Here is a 17,326-nt window from a genome sequence, read left to right on the forward strand (position 1 = left end):
ACCTCATTTGATCTCCTCTCTTTTATTCAGTTTAATAACTCTGCCCTTTTAAAACTCTAGTTTTAAATAGTCTATCTACCACAAATGTTAAGGAATCCTCTCTGAAAGTTTCTTTATTAGTAGCTCACATGAAACTGAGTTTCATGAAATTCAATCTTTTCTAAGACTGAAGATTGATTTGTTTCGTTAACAATTTAAAGGTGGCACCAAAGTAACATAGTACAACGTTCGTAGTGCATGGACTCACGATGATATCAATTCAGTCCATGCTGTGAGCATCATGCAATTATTCATGACCAAGCCTCCTATGGCAGAGTTACCTTTACATCTGCCTAACAGCAGACATTCATGAACCACAGTCAGTCACTTCCAGCGTCCAACTTGAGTTACTCGGTACAGACAGAGCCCAGCACACTATGCTGGTCTGTGTGACAACTGGTCAGTTTGATGTAAGTTTGAAGTGACAGATAGATTTTTTTTCAAAATATTTGCATATATTGGAAGTGCACATGAGTGCCTGTGCTGTGGAGGTCAGGGGCATCAGATCCCTTGGAGCTGGAGTTACAGGCAGTGTGAGTGTGGTGAACAGAACTCAAGACCCTTCCTTGAGAGAGCAGCATAAGCTCTTAACTGCAGGGCCAACTCTGAGCCCATTAGATACACTTCTATATAAAGAATATGACAGAGTCAAGAAAGCCTGAGAAGACCTGGACTGTGGCCATTGACCCTTAAATAAGATGGCTAATATGCTATTGAAAACTCTTTCAGAAATGGAGAAAATGCTCTTGTATAATGGTTAAAGGGCACTATAAAACATTCTACAGTGATTTCTTTTCATCCATATATGCACAAAGACGACTTGAAAAAACACATTCAAAATGCCAACAGCTGTAGTTTACAGGGTAAGTTGTATTTCCTTTCCTAACAGTTGGCCCAAGAAAGACCACATGTGCGACCATTGGATCCCAGCTGGTGCCACCAAACATAAGGCTGCAGGGTTTGGCATGGAGGGGTTTGGCTTTGCTTTGCTCAGTCCTTCTTTGCTATGGTTTGTTGCCCCTTTCTGGACAGATATTTTTGCCCTGTGTCATTGTATATTGAAAGTAGGTGACTTGCTTTTTTGTTTGTTTGCTTGCTTTTAGCCATTCATAGTTAAGGCAGACTGTGGACTTTCAGCTTTGAACAGTGTTGAAGCTTGTTTTTGAAATTGAACAGAATCCATTTTTCACTATGAAGTGGCAACAAGCCTACAGGGGTGGGAATGAAATACTATGGCTCAAAGATAAAATGTCCCCCCTGTGTTTGAACAGGCAATCCCCAGCTGTGGCAGCCTCCGAGTACCAATATGGCTGAACCTAATTAAACAGCTCCCTAGCTGGTTGAGTTGGAGCAGGTGCCTATGAGCTCTCCGTGTGTGGGGTCTTGTATTGAAGGAGCCTTTCCTGCTGCAGTAGAGAGCAGGGAATTCCTCTTTTAGGCTGTGCTGTTCCCTTTAACAGTCAGCAGCATTTCCAGCAGTGACTTTGTCCACAACTGAAATTTACCCCTCCTCCTTTCCTGGCCCACACGCTTATTTTCCCACACCATTGTGCTTCACTTTCTGCTCAGAGTTCTTGTTGCAAATCTGGATACAAGCAGCCAAGCAGCGAGAGCAAATCCCATGCTGCTTTAAGTTTCCTGCACAAAACCAGTTATTCCTCACATTCGAGCCCAGCTTTGCTTGCTCTTGCAGGGAATGTGGCCAGGCTCCGTGAAAATCTAACACAAATAGCTTCCAGGCCAGTTCCTTCACCTAGAGCCCTGCTCCCCCTCGGAAACCCCTTCAGAAGTTCCTTTCTGGTCCATCTTTCTGTTGTCATTCTGCCCTTCTACAGAAGGGAGGGCCTGTTAAGCTCTGTGTACAACATTCCTTCCAAGGCTCCTGTGGTCCACAACTCCGAGTTCTTCCACATTCCTGTGTGTGTGTGTGTGTGTGTGTGTGTGTGTGTGTGTGTGTGTGTGAGAGAGAGAGAGAGAGAGAGAGAGAGAGAGAGAGAGAGAGAGAGAACACAAACCAAACCAAACAAATAAAACAGACAACAAAGCAATCCCCCCAAAGATGCAGAGAGGCTGGTACTGCCAGGCTCACTCCCCAGTGCTCACTCACTCCCCACCACTCACTTCTTTCAGTGAGACCTCCCCCCACACAGTTCTATAACTCTCCAAAGGAGGACCCCAAGCTAGGGTCGAAGTGTCCAAACGTGCGAGCTTGTGGGTAACATTTTACAGTTAAACCATAACAGTCTGACAAAAATATTAAAATGAATACCATGTGAGTACTGGAGCCAAATTTCCAGGTTCAAACACTCAAATACTACATAGTTGAGCAAATTAACCCCTTTACATCTTTATTGTCATATAAATATTGCTTTATAATATTATAAACATTTTTGTAATATAATAATAATAAATACATATTCCACTATAAAATAAAAACAACTGTAATAACTACCATGAGATTGGAGTAAGAATTAAAATTTATTATGTTTATTATTGTATGTGCATGTGAGTACACACATGTACCGAGGCATGAGTAGACATCAGAGGACAAGTTTTGGGAACCGGTTCTCTCCTTTCATCATGTGGGTACCAGAAAGCAAGCCGAGGTCTTCAGGCTTGGTGGCATTTTTTTTTTTTTTTTACCTGCTCTGTCCTCTCACCAGCCGTGATAGAGGTGAGACTTACCAGTCTATCACACGGCTGTCACAACGGTCTTGCAGCCACAGGAGACTGTTCACAGCCCTCATGATGGCGTCCACAACCATGGAGTTGTGTTTATGGCTTGACTTCTAGGCCAGGTTTGGTAAATGTGAATGGCAAAGTTGACAGGTAAGAGGGGACAATGGGCCCTGGTTACCGGGAGCTTGCTGTAGTATTACCAGGGAGCAGGAGCTAAGGAAGCCATCTAAGCAAGCAAGAGACCCACTGCAACATATGTTGTAGGGTGGTCCCGCCACCTCCACCGCAGCAGGGAAGTGGGCTAGATTCGTAGCCCCGACTCTACCCCCTCTCCAATTCTGCTGCTGGATAAAATCCTTCACCTTCCATCTACTTCTCCTAAATATCAAATTTATATTCCTTTTTGATATTGCTGTCATAGATCTGATTTCATAACTAGTAAAAGCAATAACAGCAAGGAGGAACTTAAGAGAATGGATCCAAAGGACACCCTGAGAACCTGGTGGCACATGTCCGTACTCCCAGCACCCAGAAGGCAGAGGCAGGGGGAAGGACCGAGAATTTGAGGCCAGCAGGGGTTATAAAGAGAGACTCTGTACGAGAAAACAAGATAAAATAAAAAGATGATCTGAGAGAGAAGGCTGCATCCACTGAGCCTGTGAGGGAATGAAAGCTGGAAATGGGTGCGACCTACAGGGCCAGCTGTGTTACTACAGGCTCTGTTTTTCACAGTACTGCCCCAGGCTCCTGTTCCAGAGGCTCCTTGTTGCTCAGAGAGTTGAAGATACATGGCGGTGTGGGGGAAGGTAGATGAGAAAACCTGCTGTGTAAGAATGTACCTATTCCAGCCACCTCTTCTGCAGGCTTCTTTGGGGCTTTGTAGGGTTGTCCTGCCCTACTTGTTTAAAGTAAAAAGGGCTGTAAAGCGCTGCTTTAGAAGGCCCAGTGCACTCACAGATAGACCCTCAGCCCATTCTATCCCAAAGTTTTCTGTTGCCCTTTGAAATTCCCACCCTTGCTGCCCATTGCTCATCACCATTCATTCCTATTTCTACCTACCATTCCCAACCACCCTTAAGGCACACTGAGCACTACTTTCAAGGGATGCAGCGAGAAGCACCCAAGAAGCGTTTCCTGCCTGGCTGGCCCTTGGCCCACATATAAGGCGTATATGCCCAGAAGACACTGCTTTGGCTAAACGAACATGCAGCCACCTAGACACTTCTATTAGAACAGGGAGACTCCAATGACGCTAGCAGGAAGTCCAGCTTCACAGCTCCCAACCCATCTGTCAAACCCACAACACCCGGAGTCCCAATGAATGGAGGAGGAATATTCTCAGAGTTTGTGGGCGGTTCGGGAGAAATCGGCACGCCGCGAACTCTGGATGAGGCGACCCCCAGCTTCCTGGCCCTCCCATGCAATTCACCCTGCTTCACTTGTGACGTCGCGGGCGCCAGACTCCGGCAGGCGTGGGATGCCCTCGCCCGCCCCAGAAGCCAGAGGCGTCACCGCGCCTTTCCACGCCACCAGCCCCGGGGGAAGAGAGAGGGCGGGGACCTGGCAGACACTGGGCTGCACCACTCGGAGCCAAGAGAGGCAGGGCGCCTCCCCGCCTTCGCTGCGGTGACCTCCGCGGTCCTCCCGGCCGCTGCGCCCGCCCCAGGACGCCGGCGCCGGGTCCCGGCGCGACCACCTCCTGGCGTTGGCACTCCCCTCCTCCTCGCTCGCCCCTCCTCCTCCTCCTCTTCCGTTTCTCAGGGAAAGGCTGTAGCCTCCTTCTGGGCTCGGCATCCCCGCTTAGGTAATCCTCTTTCCTGCTTACGCCACCCCTCCTCGGTGTCCCCGCGCCAGCGTCTCCTCCTCCTCCTCCTCCTTCTCTGCGCATCTGGGTTCCCGCGAGCGAGCGGCAGCAAGCGGCGCGCGCTCCATCGCCTCCACGGAGGGCAGGTGAGTTGGTCTCCGGCCGAAGGCTGCTCGCCTCTGCCGCAGGGCCTGCGAGGTCCCCGGCCGCTGCAGCTAGGCCGTGCCGGCCTGGCCGTGCCTACCGGGACAGAGCCCGGAGTCTCCAGCCCGGAGGCTCCCGCGGTCCCCGTAAGCCCTGCAGGAGCCGCCGCAAGAGATCCGCGCGGGAAGACAGAGTAGCAAGCAACTCTCTTCCCCTGCTTGGTTCCTCTCGGTCCTCCCACTAGGCTCTAGGTTGAATGAGCTCATCTGAGAAAGCTGAGGCCCAGATGCCACCGTAGGTGGCGTTAGTTGTGAAGTCAGGGAGCGTTGGAGAGATGCTGCTCAGCATGGGTGTATGTGGGGAGCGGCTAGAGACCCACTCGGTGAGCGTAAAGTAAACAGACCCGGACTATATTTAGATAAATCTTCACCCCTTCGCTTGTAATTCTTTCTACATTTTGAAGTATGGTTGTGTGAGACGTGCCTAGGCAGCGGATGTGGACAGCATGGGCGGCTGTCACCTAACTCTGTACGTAGTACCTGGCTTTGGTGAAATCACATGGACTGTCAGACATGGGGTGTGAGAGGAAATCCAGGGAAAACACGCAAGCAAGCGCGGTGTGTACTTTGGAGATTTCCATCCTTAAAACTAGGGCCGAGCACGTGGAAGTTTGCCCACTGTGTGAGGGTGTTCACTCCAAAAGGACAATGTGGCTTGAGGCTGTGCGGATAGGCCACTTATGTGCACCTCAGTGCAGAATGGAACTTTTTTTTGGCTCCTTGCCCTTAATTCCCAGTTTTGATAAGTTGATAGGGCTTAGGTCCGCTCCACCTGGTAACAATCTAAGGCAGAAAACAGTCCCCTAAACTACGGTTTCCTGATGAACTAACTACTGAGTGACCTCAGCCAGGCCTCTGAAAGGGAAAATGCAGGCAATGGCAACGCCCGTTTTAACTCCTGCACACACCTGTTAGCTGTTTTACTGACTGACTTTATTTTTTAAGGACTTTTATGCTACTTGTGAGGTTAATTCTTAGTCATGATGTAAGCCACACGTTTTGAATAGAATAAATGCCTCTTCTTTGCAAGCTTTTGAACTAGGCCACCACCTGTTTGGTAACTGCACCTGTAGTGTGAAATTCATTATTGCTGATGTAAATGATAACTATTATACTTGGAAAGAAAATGCTAATTTCTTTTTAGACACAGAAGGCCAATAAAATACAGACAGGCAATAAAGGTAAATCATTCTATAGTCATTTCTTTTATTTCGACCTTGAATAATAATTTTTAAAAAATGCCTTATTCTATTTCAAGTTGTACCAAAAGTGCTTGAAAGTTAGGCACGTAATCAATTAAAAACAAACACCTTCAATTTTAAAGGCAAGACTGGCACATGTGTGAGTCCTTGTAAATGTCCTTGTTAAAAAAACTTCCTGTGTCCTAACGAGGTCAGCAGGACTCAGTGTTCATGCATGTGCCTGGGGTAATTTGGAAATAAAAGTTTTGCTTCCTGTTTCTCACAACTAGTGTGGAATCACGTTTCCTACACATGTGTGTTTATTAGCATGACCTGAGCTAAGGGCAGGTAAGGGAATGATGAACACAGTAGAAGGCTGGGGGTATAAAGTGCTTCCCCCTCCCCAGAGCCATGCAAAAGGGGGGCAGGCATAGATAGTATCCCCCAGTACTCCCCACATACGGGGCGGAGGTGGATTCTCAGGACAGACTGGGTAGCTAGAGTAGCTGGATCCAGCTTCAGATTCGGTAAGGGCCACTGCAGTAAACTGGAGAGTGACCTAAGGAGGCATCCAGCTTCAGCTCTGGGCTTCCATAGGCACATACCTGCATCTGCAAACATTGGACCATGTGTACACGCACATATACCACAGGCACAAAATGATACTCGGTTGCAACTTGGTAATTTCATTCTAGTATTTAGTAAGTTAGACAGGGTCTCGTGTATCCCACGCTGGCCTCAAACCCTACTTGATCTTCCTGTTTCCATCTCTGTAGTGCTAGTATTACAGCAGTAGTAGGTTTCTCTGCTCACTCAGTAAGCCAGATCAAGCCGAATTAAAAAGTAAAAGACCAGGTACACTGGAGCAAAGCACTCCTGGGTGAGTCCTCCATCCCAAGTGGCAGGAGAGAAATCACATGGCCCTCTGAGAGGAGGGGCTTAAATACCCTGTAGGCAGGGGGTGGGGAGATGGGGAGAGTGATGATGATCCATCCTCCACAAGCTGGATTTGGGTTCCATCACGGTAGGTGGGGTCTTGAGCAGCTAGTAGGCTGGGGAGGAGCTGCCACCATTGCTGAGAATGCAGAAGTGGGCATTTTTGGCAGGTCTCTGAGAGGGCGGGGTTTGGAGAGAGAGAACTGGGGCCTAGCTGGAGATTCCAGCCAAACATCCTGACCTTCTTGGATATATGGACACTAGTTCAAGTCTGGCTACTTCCTGCTGGCATGGGACTGTAGCATAAATCTTAGAAGTTCTTATTAAAGCTGGGCAGTGGTGGTGCACACTTTTAATCCCAGCACTCGGGGAGGCAGAGGCAGGCATATCTCTATGAGTTTGAAGCCAGCCTGGTCTACAAAGTGAGTCCCAGGAAAGGCGCAAGCTACACAGAGAAACACTGTCTTCAAAAACAAAAACAAAAACAAAACAAAACAAAACAAAAAAGTTCTTATTAATAAAATCAAACCTGAGGCCAGTTACTAGGGTAAACACTGGAAGATCAGAGAAGCAGAACAAGCCATAGCTTCCTCACCTTGCCAGTTCCTCAGCTGATCCTGTTTCTTCAGACTGGAAGCCTCTGAGTCCTTATCCAAATGAATCTCAGCTGAACTGCTGCTTAAAACCCTAAAAGCTTAACCAGCTCTAGTTCCCGGTCCTCACGCCTTATATACCTTTCTGCTACCACTTCCTGAGATTAAAGGTGTGAGTCACCATGCCTGTCTGTTTCCAGTGTGGTTTTAAACTCACAAAGATCCAGATGGATCTCTGCCTCCCAAGTGATAGTATTAAAGGTCTGAGTGCCACCATTTTCTGGCCTCCATGTCTGTCTAGTGGCTGTTCTGTTCTCTGATCTCAGATAAATTTATTAGGGTGCACAATATATTGGGGAACACAATATCACCACATGGGACGATGTGGAGAGAGGGAGCTGGGAGTCTATGGGCTCATGCTCAGCAGGAGGTATGGGTGAAAAAGCATTCAGTTAACTGCTCCTTGAGGAAGTGGAGAAGTCAAGTGGCTAGGAGAAAAAAAAATAGATTTTTTTTTATTATCATGGATGACTAATTATTAATCTGTATTTCTAAATTATCCATTACAATTTAAATGAGTTACATAAACATAATACCTTAAGAGTAGAAATATACATACAGTATAACAAAATTAACTTTAAATTTGCATCAATAAACTAAAATCCATAGCCATGTAAAACATTTTAAAGTGTTGTTCTTTTTTCCCTTTTATTTATTATTTTTATTAAGAGATTTTCTATTCATTTTACATACCAACCACAGATTCCCCTCTCTTCCCACCTCCCAGACTTCCCCCCCAACCCATCCCCCAATTCCCACCTCCTCCAAGGCAAGGTCTCCCATGGACAGTCAGTCAGCAGAGCCTGGTCCATTCAGTTGAGGCAGGTCCAAGCCCCTCCTCCCTGCACCAAGGCTGCAAAGTATCTCACCATAGGCACTAGGCTCCAAAAAGCCAGCTCATGCATGAGGGACAGGTCCTGATCCCACCACCTAGGAGCCACCCAAACAGATTATTAACACCGGCCCTATGAGCAGGGCTAGCCGTGGAAAGAGTGAAGACCGCCGGTCAGAATGGAACGGAGATGTGTCCTACTATTGAAGTTCTTCAGACGATTTGTGGAGTGACTTGCTGTTAGTTTCCACCAGGCCAGATTCGTTGGCACACAGTAGCAGCACTCTTTCCCCAGGAACATGCAGGTGTCTGTAAAACAGCTGGAACAGATGTACGCCTTGTCATAGCAAAGACTATGGCTTTGGGTTAAAAGGCAAGAACATTTTCCCCTAAGTCTAGAGAGCCTGTTTTTAGCCTAATGAAACACACCTCTTTAGGTCTGTACTTAGAAGATAACCAGAAGAAATTTAAAATCCTGAGCTGAATAGTAAATAGTCAGTGCTCTATCATATTATCAGAACTCCATTTATCAATGCTAAAACTCTGAACTTCTGAAATTCCAGTATAATAATAGCATAGAAAGGAGAAAAAGTCCAAAATATCTTTATATACCTTAGTGGAAAGTCACATCTGAAACCTAGTTATCCTTTACTATGAAACCTGTGAACGAGACAAACCTGTCTGTATTTTTTTTTTTTTTTAACAAGAAACTTAATGAACTACCAAGGTGGTTGTAGCCTTGCTGGGTGGGGAGAGGCTGTTGAACTAGCAAAGCTGATCAGTAGCCTAGTTATCAAACACCATTAGATCTGAGAAGGATAAATTCACCTGAGTAAGCAGACATGAACAACATTAAAAAAGACGGAGACTTGCTGGCTACCTAGACAGCTACCCCGGGTTCCTCCATAGTTGTTGTGGGCAGAGGTCCCAGGGCAGTATCAGTCTTCAGCTGCCAGGTCCAGAAGATCTGACAGACTTTCCTGTGGAGTAGGAATTTAGGGAGACCGGCCTGCCTTGTCTTGGCAAAGTGGGGAAATCAATTCCCGAGTGTCCTGCTTGTCTACACTCTGGACAGGATCTTGGCAGAAGGCAAGTTTTTGTTTTTGTTGTTGTTGGTTTTTCTGCTCCATAACCGGATTTGCTACATATAAAGCAAGCTCCAGGTGGAGGTTCTTCTGTGTCCATCCATCTTCTGTGGAGAAGCTGGGCTGCTGCCAGGAGCTGGTATGTCTCTATCATGAAAAACTGTTAAATGTTGTATTCTCAGATCTCTGAAGCATTTGAGCATTAGAATATCATTATCTGTTAATTATCTCTAAACTAGACAAATGTTGTTTGTTTTTAGTTTCTTGTTGTAGGGTTAACTTTGAAAATATCTGAGAAGCTAAGTCTGAACATATCAAAGAAGTTGATCCTTTATGAGGTGACTTATTGTTAACTTGTATGTCTTATAAGATTAGGATTTTATATCTTTATCTCTGATAAGTTTAGCCTTAAGAAATAACAGTTTCTGAATTGAAGCTTTTTTAATATCAAGATAAGACTTTTATCTTATAAACACAGTCCACAAAGAGGCTGAGATCTTTTCTGATCCTTTTGTAGTACACCATTCTAGAACACAGCAGTTTTCCATGTGACTTAGTTTACCAAACTAGCTACAGCTTAATAATGTTAGTAAAGGCAAGGAGGTTAGACATACATTCCTAAATCAGTCTCTGTTAGCCTGAGTAGACCTTAGGTAGAGAGACCCTTTGCCAGGTACTCAGGTCATTGTCTTGCTGTGTCATAAGATAGGAATACCTCAGTCTCTGGCCTCAGCTGTGGTCCTCAGTTTTTATTTCAAGAATGAAGGCATAGAACACAACAATAATTTGTAGAAAACAAAATCAAATTTCAACAGTGTAAATAATTTAGTATCTCTATAAGGCAAAACCAAGTTTTAACAGTGTCAACAATTTACTGTCTCTAAAATCAATACCAAATGGGCCGGCGGTGGTAGCACACGCCATTAATCCCAGCACTCAGGAGGCAGAGGCAGGCCGATCTCTGTGAGTTCCAGGAAAGGTGCAAAGCTTCACAGAGAAACCCTGTCTGGAAAAACAAAAAAACAAAACAAAAAACAAAAACAAAAACAAAAAGATCAATACCAAATGGATTACTCTTACATTACAAAATCTAGCTGCCAACAAGATACATCCCTGTATATGAATGCATGCAGGTGTAGCTTTAATACCTCATTAAACCAATAATGTTTTTAGGACAGGACAGGAATTATCACACAGAAATCTATCCTAGCCCAAAAAATCTTGGAGACTTGTTGTTGTCTCCTTGGTAGGCCCATCCCATGTGATCACCTTTAATCAAGATGGCAGTGAAGTCTCGTGACCTCCCTCTTCTCCAACCTTAGTCAAATGGTGACTGCCCACGTGGCTGTACTTAGTTAAAATGGTGGCAGACCACATGTTATTTCCCAGAAGTTCCAATTTGGAGTTACACATTTTAAGTTAACTTTTTGTTACAGATTTTTAATCATACCCAATTCCTTAGCTGTTTTTTCCTTAATGTAGAACAGCATAAAATAACTTTAATATTATTTATACCCAAATGACACATGTATTAATATCCTGACTCTACCCCTTGGTACCACCTATGTCCTGATGTAAAAGTCTCTTTTTAAGGAAAAACTCTGCCCATTGCTCCCTCTTCTCTCTTCTGCTTTCTTCCCAGGAGGTGTGCGTCTCTCGAACCCCTCCCCGCCCCCAACTCTCCCTTTCCCTCTTTCTCTGCCCCCTTTTTCTTCCCCCATGAAATAAAACACTTCACTGAGCGCTGTCTGCATGGCATCTCTGTCTCTCACCCGCCGTGGGGTACCTTGACTCTACCCACCTCAGCCCTCAGACCAGGACCTGCCGTTTACAATATCATAACAATATGAATCTCTATTTTTGCATCAGATTCAGTGGCCAGAAATCCCAGAGGCAAATTCTGAGCCAGGAGTTAGTTGCAATAGTGACAGTTGAGCTATTAATTACCAAGACATATGGAACATGTAAACTCTGGCATCCAAGACCAGTCAGAAACAAGCATGACGTGGCCACATACAGTTATACACCCAACTAGCCTGAAGTAATTCTGTATAGCTCCCATGTCGACAAGAATATATACAGGCACAAATTCATCCATCCATACAAAGTAGACAGGACTTTTCTAACAGACAAACAAACCTTTCTGTGGGAAACAGACTTGGTTATAAATCATTATAGATTTTAAACTTTGCCAGATGAGCAACTTACAAATCCTTAAATAAGAGTTTACACTATAATGCAGCATGCAAGAAACCACAGGAATAAAAGATTTTTAGGGGGCTGGAGAGATGGCTCAGAGGTTAAGAGCACTGCTTGCTCTTCCAAAGGTCCCGAGTTCAATTCCCAGCAACCACATAGTGGCTCACCACCATCTGAAATGAGACCTGGTGCCCTCCTCTGGCCTGCAAGGATACGTGGTACAGACAGAACACTGTATACATAATAAATAAATCTTAAAAAAAAAAAAATTTAGGAGTAAGGAAGTAGAGCCTTAGAGGTAAGAGATTTTGGAATGTGGGTCTGCCGGCCAAATAAGCCAAAGCCACATGGAGAATACAGAGGACTAGAGCTTAAGCTGTGGGTCTCCCAGGGTGTGGGGAGAGGGGAGTGAGCAGGAGCAATGTCCATGTGGATGCAATGCGGGAGCCAGACAAGCACACATGCATCCTGTGGAAACTAACGTAAGAAGAATCGGACTCTAAAATTTGGAATTAGATTCAGACACAGACAATGATCTGTACATACCCTACTGAGGGCCAGATCAGCAGATGCTGTAGGGGAGAACAGGCGGGTGCTAGGCAGGAAGCAGCTGGCCTCTCCAGCTGTGACTTCTGCATTGTAACAAATGCAAAGACAGGACATTTACACAGTTTAGGGTGGGAAAGCACATAGGAACAAATAAAGAGAACAGACCTGTTGTGGGTAGAATCCCAGCATGACAATAATAATAATAATAATAATAATAATAATAATAATAATAATAAATCATACCCAATTAATTAATTAATTAATAATTAGTCATACCCAATAAGAAGGCAAAGTGGTGGCGTACGCCTGTAATCCCAGCACTCAGGAGGCAGAGCCAGGTGGATCTTTGTGAGTTCAAGGCCAGCCTGGTCTACAGAGCGAGATCCAGGAAAGGCGCAAAGCTACACAGAGAAACCCTGTCTGGATAAACCAAAAACAAACAAACAAACAAACAAAAACAACAACAAATAAAAAAAGAAGGCAAAGCTTTCAGTGGGCCCTGCCAAGGTGTGCCTCTGAGAGAATGAAACGGAGTTAGTGCCAGAGGTTTATTGGGGGTGGGGACAGTGAAAGAACGAAAGGCCATCTCAAGTGGAGACATGAAACACAGGTCTGCAGAACAGGGAAGAGGGAGGGTAGGAGTGCAGGGCTCAAAGCCCTGCATGAGGGAGCGCAAACCATTTGTCATATGGTGTGTGACAGCCCTAATTTGGATAAGTTTTGTAGTAGACACCCCAGGGGTGGCTGAAGATTCAATTTAGATCTGCAGTTTCCAGTTTCCAAGTCTGTGCGGGAGACCAAAGTCTATAGCACCACTGCTCTAGCCTGGGTTGGGGGTGAGGGACGTGTGGGAGCTGCCTTTGTGTAGGACATCTCTCCACGAAGGACCCCAATGAGCAAAGACTGTCTGTGCTCCAAAAACGGATCCAGGTTGCGCTGAGCAGCTGCGGCTTGGCTTTGACTCAGAAGGGGTCTTGACTAGGAAGAGGTCTCCAACCTCTATAGGCAGTGGCTTGGAAATGGGTAATTTATCCGAGCCCCAAAGTCAATCTGGTCTGATGGAGAGGGAAATTAAAAAGAGGAGTGGCCTCTCCACGTGGCTGGGGCCCCAGGTCCTCCTAGAGCAGGAGGCTCAACTTCTCCCGGGTTTCAGCAGCCCCATGGTAGGTTTCTCCACTGATGCAGTAAGCCAGCCAGGTCAAGCCAGATTAAAAAGTAAAAGACCAGGTATATTTGAACAAAGCACTCCCAGGTGAGTTCTCAAGCCCCCCCCCCCCCCCCCCCCCGAGCTAGGCAGGGAAGGGGGCAGGAGAAAAATGACATGACTGTTCTGAAGGAGGGGGCTTAAATAAACCTGTAGGCGGGGGTGGGCCCCATCATGGTAGGCGGAGTCTTGAGCCCCTAGTAGGCTCCAGGAGGAGCTGTAGCCATGCTGAGAATGGGAATTGGGTGTTTGGTTGGTTGGTTGGTTGTTTTTGTTTTTTGGCAGTTCTCTGAGAGGGCAGGGTTTGGAGAGAGAGAACTTGGGCCTAACTGGAGATTTCAGCTGAATATTAAGGTTAATTATCAAAATGGAGATGGAATCAGAATTTATTTTCCTTTCTATGTTTTCTCTTTCCTTTCTCCTTTTTTTCAGAGAGATTAATTGCATGCTGGTTTTAACCTTAAACAACTAATTATTTTAGATCTCCTAAATTAATTTTCTAAGCTTAAGTTAATTTAGGTAACTTTACCAGTTGATATTTAAATGTCTGCTTTTAAAAATGTGACCATGGTAGGCTTCCTGTTGGTGTAAATGAGAATTACACTAATACCAGAAGGGGAAATTAAAATGACCAAACTTTAATTTTGTTTAAGGAAAACATAACTTGGTAAAAAGTGATGCCCTAATTTTTCATGTGTTTTTAAAACTTTGTATGTGTGAGTATTTGTCTCCATGTACACATGAATACCAGTGCATGTCCGGTACCCAGGGAGGCCACAGGAGAATGTCAGGGCCCCTGGAACTGGATTTACAGATATTTGTGAGCCATGTGGGGGCTTCAGATCAAACCCAGATACTCTAAAAAAGCAGCCAGCTTTCTTAACCGCCAAGCCATCTCTTCAGACCATCTCACCAACCCTGTTATCAGCCTTTCCAATGAAGATTTTGAAGTACCAAATTTCAGAACTCACCCCTACTCAACTCCTCAGAATTTACAGGACTTGTGCACAACCCCAGTTTGTTCTGGAAATGATTAAAAGCCCGTTTAATAAATATGAGTGATTATAAGCTTCATTAATAAAAAATGGGGAGATAAAAATAAGAACGAGAACAGGAAGATAAATATTAATCTGCTTATGGTTAACAATCACCAGAAATGCAAGAGTACTCAGTTCTGTGGCTTTAATGAGCCACACATATTGTTTAGTGCTTTGAGCTTTTTAGATCAATCATACTGTAAATATTCTTTTATCAGTTCCCTTTCCTTTAAGGGTAAATGTTACATTTGGAATTCTGTATCGCTCTCTTCCATATCTTGAAACACCTGTTAAAACAAGCACCTGCACTAGCAAGTGGATGAGCAAATGGAGTGTTAGGGCTGGTAGCCCAGGCCTAGCAGTGGCACCCTGACAGAATGGTGCCTAACAGAATTCATCATCTTCACCATCCAGGGGACTCTTTAAAGCGCGTTTTCAGTGGATGGTCTAATAGTTGGAAGGTTTGAATAATGAATAATCCCCTCCAGATTCAGTTCTAGAAAATCCCTTCAAACATGTTTATCTCCAACGGAATGAAAGTTGGTCAATGCTGAAAACTCTCACTGTGTGTCTGCTGGGGGGTGTTTCCTGTCTGGAAGGCATTACGAGTGAGGACCATGGTGCCCCAGGAAGTGTGCGGGTAAGGAGCTTCCTGCCTCTTATTGTCCATTAACTCCTTTACTCACACCCAAACCAGGGAATGTGACATGCACTATATTAAAAAATCAGTGTAATTGCTATGCAAAATAAGCATCAAGATCTATAACAACACTAAATATATATATGTACATATATATAGATATATATGTGTGTGTATATATATATATGTGTGTGTGTGTGTGTGTGTGTGTGTGTGTGTGTGTGTGTAATTTTTTAAGGCAGGGTCTTATTGTGTTAACCAGGCCTGCCTTGAACTCACAGAGAGATCTGCCTACTTTCTGTCTCCTGAATGCTGAGATTAAATGTGTATGCCACCATGCTCAGCCCCCAAATAATTTTTAAACCCTTATCCCAACCTCTTTTTAAAAAAAAATTCAATCAACAAATATTTATTATGCCTTCTCAGGTAGATGATAAATATCAAATGCATCTGAGATAGGCATACCTGTGGAGATATGACTCTGTTCTGTGAAACATCTCATTTCAGCCATTTTCTTATATAAATTTCGGCATCAACTACAGTCACAACATCGTGCACCCTTCAGCACTTCCCATCCCCAGAAATAGAACCTATTCGACAACAGAGCTCTGCTATCCTCCCTTGCCAGCCTGGTAACCATCATGTCCTTTGTCGCTATGAGCGCAACTATTATGGGTCCCTCATAAAAATGGAATTTTTGTACTTTTAAGATGGAGTTACCTAACTTAGCATAGTATCTTCAAGGTCCATCCAAAGGCAGCGTGTATTTGGATTTCATCCCTTTCTAAGGCTGAATGACAGTCTCCTACCTCTTTTATACAGAAAGTAGTTATAAAGATCAGGGGAGTTTTGAATTGAAACCATCCCTTCCAAACAGCTTCTTTGATATTTTCCTTTTTTATGTTTACAAAACTAAAGCCAACAAGCTGTCTATAACCTAAACCACATGGTCATAGGCATACAGTCAACAGGTAAAGGGAAAAGCAGATTGAGTTAATATAGCAGGGTGTCCCCTAGCATACTTTACCCCGTCCCTTTTGTAGAAGCAGGGAACCATGGTCCTCACTCCAGAGCCATAAACGCCTTCTAAACAGGATGCACATTCTGTATCTCCAAGACACATGCTAGGATGTGTAGACATTGACCTTATCTCCCATACCTTTGAGTGGTCCATATTGACAGTAAGAAAAAGTGCTGAATGAGTTGATACTTCCAGGCAGTGTTGGAAGAGTTCAGAAGGAAAGATAAGTTGATTTGAGAACCTTCCTTGGTGACCAAGAATGCCATACCCAGAAAGAGCCATTTAAAGTAGACTTGAAGACCAGTAGGTGCCATAGCTTCATTGTCATCCTGACACTCCTGGGCAGAGGGAGCAACAGTGGAGGGGTTGCCGTTATCAGATTTTCTTAAAGGCTGGTTTGTGGGGCATTTTATTAATTGTTAATTGATTTAGGAAGGCCCAGTCACAGTGGGTGGTGCCATCCCTGGACGGGTGGATCTGGGCTGGACAGGTGGGTCTGGGCTGGACGGGTGTGGGTCTGGGCCATGAAGGGAGGTGGCTGACCAAGCCAGAAACAGCGAGCCAATGAACAGTGCTTCTCATGGGCTCAGCTTTTAGTTCCTGCCTCCAGGTTCCTGCCTTAAGCTCTTACCCTGGTTCTCCTCGATGACTGATTTAAATCTGAAGTAAATCCTTCCCTCCTCAAGTTGCTTTTGGTCAACATTTTATCACAGCAAAAGAGAAGTGAGCTAGGATGGGAATCTAGATTTGATTAACAACGGTCCAAACTATAAGTTAAGCCAGTCGCTTGTGCCTATAATTCTAGTGCTTGGGAGGTTGTTGAAGTAGGAGGATCTCATGAGACCAGACTGAACTATATAGTAAACCCCAATGGAGGGAAAGGTAGGGGGGAGGTGGCAATGGAGTGGGGAACAGAGGCTAATATAGTCTCTTAGCCTCTCCAGAGCTACAAGTTAGACTAACCTGTTTACAAATGCTGTGTATGGTGACACCATTTGAAAGTCAGGAAGAAAGGGAAATATTCGCGTTAAATACATTAATATCTATAATCCTTTTTTGTTTACTTTAAGACAGGATGTCACTGCGTAGTCCAGGCTAACCTTGACCTCGAGCTCTCCTAGTGTTGGGATTGCAGGCATGCACCACCATGGCCAGTTAAATCTTTCTTATCTTTAATTAATTAGTTGATTAATCAATTAGTTGTGTGTTTCTGGAGATAAAACCTAGGGCTTCCCATGTGCTGAGTAAATGGTCTAACACTGAG

The 17,326-nt window shown here is 44.8% G+C and overlaps 1 protein-coding gene across 1 annotated transcript in view; it reads left to right on the forward strand.

Annotated features, from left to right (window-relative positions):
• Nucleotides 1–4,615: 4,615 nt before the first annotated feature.
• Inpp1 (inositol polyphosphate-1-phosphatase) overlaps nt 4,616–17,326 on the forward strand; it is a 33,304-nt gene continuing 20,593 nt past the window's right edge. Inside the window, exon 1 of the mRNA XM_036173645.1 lies at nt 4,616–4,668. The gene's annotated coding sequence lies outside the window, so the exon portion shown is untranslated. The remainder of the gene's footprint in view (nt 4,669–17,326) is intronic.

Source organism: Onychomys torridus, chromosome 23, assembly GCF_903995425.1.
Source record: "Onychomys torridus chromosome 23, mOncTor1.1, whole genome shotgun sequence".
In the NCBI taxonomy this organism is placed as follows: Eukaryota; Metazoa; Chordata; class Mammalia; order Rodentia; family Cricetidae; genus Onychomys; species Onychomys torridus.